This window comes from Equus caballus, chromosome 27, assembly GCF_041296265.1.
Source record: "Equus caballus isolate H_3958 breed thoroughbred chromosome 27, TB-T2T, whole genome shotgun sequence".
In the NCBI taxonomy this organism is placed as follows: domain Eukaryota; kingdom Metazoa; phylum Chordata; class Mammalia; order Perissodactyla; family Equidae; genus Equus; species Equus caballus.
Window position 1 is genome coordinate 26,160,404 of NC_091710.1, and position 9,119 is coordinate 26,169,522.

The window sequence follows — 9,119 nt, forward strand, 5'->3', positions numbered from 1 at the left end:
TGCAAGGGGTGCAATGAAAACGCTGGCATTTCATATCCTTAACTCACTGCTGCCCATAAAGGCTCCCTCTGGAACCCAGGGAAGCAAACTTCTTCCTCATCTTTCAAGATCCAGTTCTATTCCCTGGCCCTCCTTCCCTGATGGCCCATCTGAGCACTCCCAAACAAGATATCCTCTCCCTCCTTGGAGATCTGAACATTTGTTACACCTCTTGTCCTTTCACTGCATTTTAATCACATATGACCTTGTGGCAGCTCTTGCCTGGTTGAATTACATTGGCCAGGGTGGGCTATCCATTGAGGACATCGTAGTAGAGAGAAAAGTGGTGCTTGATGATGTCCAGGTCCTATTCCCTGGAACTTGTGGGTCTGTTACCTTCCATGGCAAAAGGGTCTCTGTGGATGTGATTATAGTAAAGGTCTTGAGATGGTGAGATTGTTCTGGTTTATTTGTGTGGGTTCAATGTGATCACAAGGGTCTTTCAAAGAGGGAGGCAAGAGGGTAAAGGCGGGAGAGAAGATGTGACAATGGAAGCAGAGATTGGAGTGATGAGCTTTAAAGATGGAGAAAAGGGCCATGAGCCAAAGAGTACAGGTGGCCTCTAGAAGAGAGAAAAGGGAAAGAAACAGATTCTCTAGAACCTCCAGAAGGAATGCAGCCCTGCTGACACCTTAGTTTTAGCCCATAAGACCCATTTAGGACTTCTGATCTCCTACAGAGTAAGATAAAAGATAAGCAGTGTTTTAAGCCGTTAGGTGTGTGGCAATTTCCTACAGCAGCAATGGGAAACAAATACAGACGTGCTCAGCAAACACTTGTCTGCCTGGATTAAGGCCTTGTGGGACATTCTGCAGGCTGATATAATTTTGAACCTATTTGGAAAACAATGAAATAGCCATGAAATTTTTATGTCGTCTATAAGGAAAGTGTGGTTAAATACGGAGAGCCCTGGGGGCTAACTAAGAATGCAGCCCCAGCCTGCTCTAAAACTGAACAGAGGCTTCGGGCCTTAGCTCTGCTCCTAGCTCGGAGGGCCCTCGCAGCACGGAGCAGTTTACAAAGAGAGTCTGTGTAGCTGCCACGAATCTGGGAAGAGGATATGGTTCATAATTTAGCTGAAAGTGGGCAAAGCCTCTGCCACTGACATTGTGTGGCCAGTCCCAGCAAACGGAGCAGCTCCTCCTTTCCCGCTGGACCCTCTCCGGGACTCCCGTGGAGGCAGTGCTGCCATCCCTGTGGAAGTCAAAAGCCAAAATGCAGAAGTGGTGAAGAACTCCAGCTCCGTCTGGCTCCCGGTTGAGATGGTGGTAGTTAAGCAGCTTTCCTCCGAGCCAAGGAAGCACAGCTCTGCCAGGGAAATCAAATTAAAACAGGAAGGTGGAGAAATGATCTTCATTAAAAGCATACCTGCCACACTATTTCTTCAAGCCAATTTGGCAAGGAACCTTGCCTCGACTGCTTTTAATAGGTGTGAACTGATGTTTTATTTAACCGTCCACCTTCTCCCGGCTCCTGATGCTGCCTAGAAAAATAAAGTTTTAAAATTTATTTCTGATTTAGCTGGCCATGAGTCCAGGCTAATTCCCAGGGCCACAGCCTCAGGAAAACATTAGAAAGAATCCTCATTTTTTCAGAATTAGGTATTTCATTCAAAAACTACTGAGCTCCTATAAATCACTTTGGGAAACATCAGAGCTCTTTGTTTTTAAGGGGGAAGTCATTTCTGTTTTTGCAGCATTCTTAATTTTTTCCCCCGTGATTATTAATCAGTTTAAATGTTCTTTTTTAAGCTAATTTGTGTAATGTATAATTTTTCAATGAAATCTTTATTTTCATCCATTTTTCAATTTTCCAGATGCAGTATCAAATGAAGGCTTTTTTTGAAATGCACTAATTTCCATCAAATCTGTGAAAAAAAAATAAATCTGGGAATATATCCCCTCTGTCTTATCCAGTATTGTATATTTGTGCTTTCTTTCTTTTTTTTTTTTTTTTGTCCTTCCCAAAGCCCCAGGACATGGTAGTATATCCTAGGTGTAAGTCATTCTACTTCTTCCATGTGAGCCGCTGCCACAGCATGGCTACTGACAGACGGGTGGTGTGGTTCTGTGCCCGGGAACTGAACCTGGGCCACCAAAGTGGAGCATGCCAAACTTTACCCACTAGGCCATCCGGGCTGTTTTTTTTATATTTCTTGATAAACAAGTTAGTGGATTTATCTGTTTTGCTGTTTAGATCTTGCAAAACTCTAATTCATTAAATTTTGGTTTCATATGTTTTCCTTAGACTTGTTTACTTATTCTTCCAAATTTTGAATTAAATACTAATTGTTTATACCAGTTTCTATTAAGTAATGATGTTGTTTAAGGTTATGAATATTCCTCTGAGTGCAATTTTGTTTGTATTCAGTAAGTTTGAATGTGAAGATTTCCTTTGTTGTTAATGTTTTAATTAAGATTTCGATATTCTCTTTAATCTGAGGTTTTTCTTAGAGTTTAAAATAGTTTATGAATTATTTGTACTTTTGTTATTTATTTTTTGTTTTGTTTGCATTATGGTCAAAACAGGAGTTGAGCTATCTTTGGAATTTATTTAAATTTTTTTTCACATTTTATACAATCAGCTTTTTAAAAAATGTTAACATTTGCACATAAAAAGTAGATATATTTTTATTTACCAGATATGGAGTTTGATAATATAGAATTTGAAAGTATATAATGTATATCATAATTTTATTGACTATATCATTCAGAATAGGTGTATTCTATTTAAAACATTAAAGGTGTTTCATATTTGATTTTGAGTCGTGTGTCTCCTACTGCCAGTGTGTTTCAGCAAAGTTTTTATTTCATTTTAAACAGATTTTTATTTTATATGGCTTAATTTTATTCTATTTGACACACACAAGTAGAGGTTAGATACAAATTCATGGAGTGTTATGTCCTCATCAACAAAATAGGATCCTATATTGTATACTTTGTCCTTGAAGAATTAGATATCTACACTCTTTCCATTCAACATAATTAGCAAAATCACTTGGGACCAACTCTGTGTTTATGTACATTAGATGTTAAATATTAGCTTTTCCCAAATGTTCTTCATTCATGATCTCCTTATTTTGATTAATTCAGGTTTTTCAGGGGGTGCTATGCTTCAGTCATTGAGTTTGTCTTTCTGTTGTCAATACACAGGAATGGAAATTCGCTAGATATAAAAGTCCTTAGTTCACATTCCCCTGCCCTTTTAAAACTCTAAAGATATAGATATTGTGCCATTTCCTCGTGAAATATTTTGTTTTTGAGGTTTTGCTTTGAGGTTAGTTTGATTTTCTTTCTTTGTAAGTTACTTTTTTCTGACTACCTGTAGCATTTTTTTTCTTTATTTTTGAAATTCAGAAGATTCTTTAGGAAATGTCTTGATGTTTATTGATAATTTTGATGAATTATGGCAATTTTTTTCAGTCTGTACATTGAAATCTTCATTAACTTTAGGAATGTTTTCCTCTGTTGTGTCTTTGAATACTGTTTCTGTCCCATTTGTTCTGTTTTCTTCTTCAAGCCCACTTAACATCTCTATGCTTGGTTTTACATCAATTCTCTACCAATATTAGTTAAAAACCAAAAGTGTTTTGTGACTTTTCTCTATAGTTTTGTTTTTCGCAAGCCTTCTCTCCATGTCCCTATTTCTATTCTTGTATTATTAATTCTTATCTTTGCTGGATCTTAGGCCATTTAAATGCAATCGTATTAGCATATTAAATTGTTTTATTATTTCCAGCAACTCTCTCTTTAAAAAACCCAGGCTACTAATTATCCCCTTCTTTTCAGTTGTTTTATAGAGTTTATTTTCTTTAACTTCCTTGAGAGTGTGATGCAGTCTACATTTTTCTTATATTTTCTTATTAAATCTTATTCTAGAGGATGAGTTTCACCTAAAATTTATGATTTATATTCATTTTCACTTTTGGGGTGCACATTTATCATTGCAGGATTTTTCCATGGGTCTTGTGTTTGTCTGCTTGTTTTGTTTGTTTTCCTACTCATCATTTTTTAATGAGATAAACTCTTTCTGGTCTTGCTATCTGCCCGACTAAAGTGAATTCTTCTTGTTTCCATTTTCAGTTTACTTTTACACCATTTTAATCTCCCCTTTGAATTTTATGTGGAGGCCTGGATAATGGATTGAAAGGTTTAGTTCAGATATTCAGTAGTCGAAGAGCAAGAGCAGCTAAAGAACTTGGTGTGCAAATTCCGCCTCTTTATACTAGTGGAAACAACTCCACCAGGGCCGTTTCTGCTTCAAACCATGTTTCTCCCCATTAGGAAGCGTGTCTTTGTTGCAGAGTCTGCCTATGTCACCATTAGGAAATCATGTTAGAGGGAAAAAAAAGTGGCATGACTATGTAATCTTCTATCCCAATTGTTGGCTTTACAGGGTACATTTGTCTTCAGTCAGGAAAGAAACTCAGAGTGTTTACTTTTTTGCCTATGGCTGGTTCATACACTTAATTTTCATTTTAATAAATTGGGGATTAGAGTCTTCAAAAAAATTATTACATAAAATTTCTTCATCTTCCCACAACACGGTATAGACCTTTTAGGAAGGGGATGTGGATTGTCAGCCTTTGGTGACTCATTTCAATTTGGACCAGATTGTATATAATGCATATTTCTCAGGGCTTAATGATATAAAGTAAGGATCATTCCATCAGTTCAGCAGTAATAAATTATTTTTAGCTACTTTGCTTTGTTTTGGTTCTTCTTGGCAATATATAAGAGTGGAGTTTTATAAACCTTCACTTACGTTAGCATCCTTTCCTGAAATTCTCCATGGGATTCTGCTCATTACTTTGCTGAGCAGCTATTAACACAGAAATATCTAGTGCCTTCTCTCTCCCCATATCTAATCTCATGTCTTTTCCTTTACCCAGAATAGCAACCACCTCTCTTCTGTCTATCTGAGTTTTACTTGCCACACGAGACCCTAATAGAGTCTCACCTACTATGTGAAATCTTTATTTGAACATCACACCCTGCGGGCATCTCTCTCTCTCCAACATTTTACATTATTATTGTGTGTACCATTTGGTACCTGGAACATATGAAGATATAATATTTTTCTGTGTGCTCTATATTCTATCTTCTCTGCAGCATATTTTAGTTGTCCAACATAATACTTTACACGTAATGGGTTGCCAAACATTTTTGACTGTTTATGACAAATAGCTCTTAAGCAGAAGGAGAAAAACTATCTTTTCAGATCCCTCCGCAGTAATGACCCCTGCCCAACCCCTTCCTAGTCTGACCACCTGGATTAGTTTAGAGTCTACAAAATAGTCTTCATTACTCTAAAGTTTATTTGGTTTTAAAAATTTCTCTGAAATCTCAATTTAAAGGGTCATCAGTAGGTCAACTGTTTAAATTATCTCCACCAGCAATGTCAACAGTGAATCAAATTACCTATTCACTCAGGAGCCCTTTAATTCTTTCTATCCTTTCCTCACTCCCTCCCTTTTTATAGTTCTCACTTATTTTCTCCCTGTGGCAAGAAAAGTTAAATGAGACTGAAAAAAAATGCAGCTGATTAGGGCAGATGAACCCAGCTCAGGGAACTATCTTCCTAAGCCCAATCGAGTCTTTAAAACAGATCAATTTCATCTTCCATAGACAGCCTGGCACCTGAGGTATGGGGGACTTTAAAACCTCATATGGTTTTGCTTTCTGGCTGAGCCTTGAGCTTCTAATACCAAATAGAGTAACAGAGAAGAATAAGGAAGAAGCAATTTTTTCGAGTATTAATATTTTCCTGATTTCCTACACCTCCCTCAAGATCAGTAAATCATTTCCAGGGGGTCTGCGAGGTGGCAGCATTGTGAAGGAGATGACGATTCATAGCAAGATGAGTCAGAGAGGGAACGAAACTGGTGAATCAGGTTCTATGCTCTATGTGCAACACACACACAGAACAACAGTGGAAACCAATTTCTCATCAAACACTCACTGATCCAATGGGTCAGAATCAATCCTTGAGGTTGCTGTTGCTGCCTTTTGGGTCTCTTTGGTACCATTCAGACACTTGCTATTCCTCCTACACAGAAAATCTTTAGGAATTGATTTTCTGCCCCTTCTATCTCTGTCTGTCCCTGCCCAATGCCTGCATTAGGGCCTGGCACTCATGAAAAAGTAGTACACCCTGTGTTTTGAGCACTATCTTTTTTCAGGTGAGTGGGAGGCAAAGAGAATGAGACCACAAACTAGTGGTGCTTGCAGGTGGAGGTAAGGCCTGGACCTTTTGACAAGGCAGCCAGCAGAGAATCTCAAAGCCCTATTGACAAACATGTATGGAAAAACTCTAAGCTCAGTGTCAACCATTCAACACTTGCAGATTGCCTAGATGTCAGCCACTAGGATGGATGCTTCAGGGGCTCCCATTGGCTAGAGGAGAAAGGATATACACAAATAAACAGAATATGAAGATAGTGTGTACAAACTAAGTTCTCACCAAAGTTACATGTATATAGCCAGGAGTAAAATTATGTTTTGGGGGAGCATGCAAAACAAATAGAAAAACAAGGCCCCAGTGAAAAGTAAGATGTCCCACCCAACCAAAGGATGTTGTCCTTCTTGATCAGTGGCTAGAAGTTTCTGACTTAGCATCCCTGGCAGCCTCACAAATGGAAGAGGTCATGGATTAGAAGGCTTTGGAGAGATGGCGAGGAAAGTAGGAGCTCCCAGGTGACCGATGTCATGAGACTGTAGGACAGGGGAAGCTGATTGTGGCTGAAATAGTGTCTCCATTCTACCCTCCCAGCGGAAGCTTGAGTCAAGTATCCCAGGCAGGTCACAGGCCAGTAATTCCATCGAGGTTGTAGGTGATGTGTCAGAAGGAAGGAAGAAATCAGATTTCAGCAATTTGGAGCAAGGAAGCATGGCCTCTGCTAATTCCAAAACAGTGGGTTGAGCAGGTCAAGGCACAGTAACACCCAGGATTTCCTGAGCAACAGCATCTGGGTAACGTTATGTTGCAAAATGTCCTGGAACACTAGACAAACTCTTCTAAGACTTAGTAGGTGGGTTAGAGGTGCTGACTTATAGCACTCCCAACTTCATGGCTTGATGTCATTGCTATTTGTCAGTTCTATTCTCTCTTGCCTGCTCCATTATTAATACTCATAATCTCTTGCCTTCCGCCCTTTTCCTTTTGTTCCTGCTTTTCAAACTTGCCTAGTTCAGTCATTCTCAATTATGATTCCCAAACTAGCCTCATCAGCCTCACTTGGGAACTTATTAAAATGCAAATTATCTGGCCCCGTTTCAGACCTGGTGAACAAGAAACTCTGGGAGTGGGTATCAGCAATCTTTGTTTTAACAAGTCCTCCAGGTGACTCTGATGCCTGCTAAAGTTTGAAAACCACTGGCTAGGAATTGGGGTTATCCTAGGCAGTAGCAGATGGTAGCTTTCAGGAAAGGAAGTAGGCCTGAAGGAGATGTCCATGAATATTTATCAAGAGTCTTTCTGATGTTCCCTGTGGTAGACTGCTAGCTGCCTTACAAATATTTGTTCTAATTTTCCCTCTCAAAGGAAATTTGACTTTTAGCTAGGCACATTGTCTGCTGGTTAAAGACTACATTCCTGGACTCCCTTGCAGCTAAGTGTGGCCATGTATCTCAGTTTTGACCAATGAACTGCAAGTGGACTGGTCGTGTGTTAAAGGGCATGCTTTTCCAGCTCTCTTTGTCCATTCTGCTACTTAGAAATGAATGTGATGGCTGGAATTATGGTAACATTCTTGGACCAAGTGAACAAAGACTATACCCTGGGTTTTAGTGGAACTAGACGTAGGAAGGATTCTATTCAGACTACTTTAGAACTACTATACGAGTCTTAGATGTATCTACCTCCAACTTCTCTTGGTGAGAGAGAAATAAACTTCTACCCGATTGGGATTACTCTTTTCTGAGTCCTTGTTACTTAAAGACAAGCCTAATCTTAAATAATGTCATCCTTTCTAAATCTGCAAAACAATACCCCTTCTTGAACCTCTACTTCTGTAATCCTTAAGAAGAGGAGGTGATTTCATGTTACTCTGCTAGTTGTCTCATAGGAATCCAGAGAATTTGGCAGAAAATTGCCTAATTCATCCGCATAGTTCAGGTTTAGCCTATTGACTGTTAAATGAAGCGGTGTATAAAACGTAAAAATAATTTTCTCATAGGTTACTTTTCACTCTGCAATGCAGCACAGGCTTCCTTGACACCTATGGGAATATTTAGCCTCTCAAAAATGGATGAGGATTGTTCTATCTATTTTAAAGATGAATAAATTGAGCTTGAGTACAGTGAAGTCACTTCTTTTTAGATCATGTAATTGCACTGTGAGCTCCTTGAGGGTAAGTATTGTGTCTTATGTCCTGCGTGCCTATAAAAAAATACTCGGGACATAGTAAGTCTTCAACAAATTTTGTTGAATGGGTCAATTCAACGAGAAAGAACTAGGACCAAATTCACCTGCTTAGTCCCTCAATGGATCTATTTCAATGAGATAAATCAAGTGGAGATGAGTTCTGGGTTTTCAGTGATTTTCTGAACTGAGTTTTAGCCTTAACTTAAATTTAATCTGGAGTACTGGGCAAGAGAGAAAGGAATAATAGGAAACATAGAATTTCCAAGAGGGAAGACAGTAATTTTCTTATCATGACAGTTGAAGATCTCTTTATAGTCAATTTTGCTCATAGTAAGCTCTGGCAATTGTGATTATTCAAGAAAATTTGGTCTAAATTTTATTTGCTTAGCGAAATTGTTTATAGTGGATTGTGTCAAGAAGAGGGATTTTGATGTTATTAGTCTCATCCTTAACTTCAAGTCTGCCTGTTGTGGAGTTCTGTCGTTAGCCTATTTCTCCTTCCAGCCTCCTCTAGGGTGAATTTGCCTTCATTTGTAGATTCCATCATTGATATGACACCTGGCTCCTGTGCTCAGGACCCTTCTGGACCTCGCTCGTGTCCTTCTCCACCTGGTTGTTCAGATAGGCTTTATAATAAACTGGTAATAGGAAGTACAGTGCTTTCCTAAGCTTTGTGAGGAGTTCTAGAAAATTATCAAAACTGAGCGGGGAGTTGT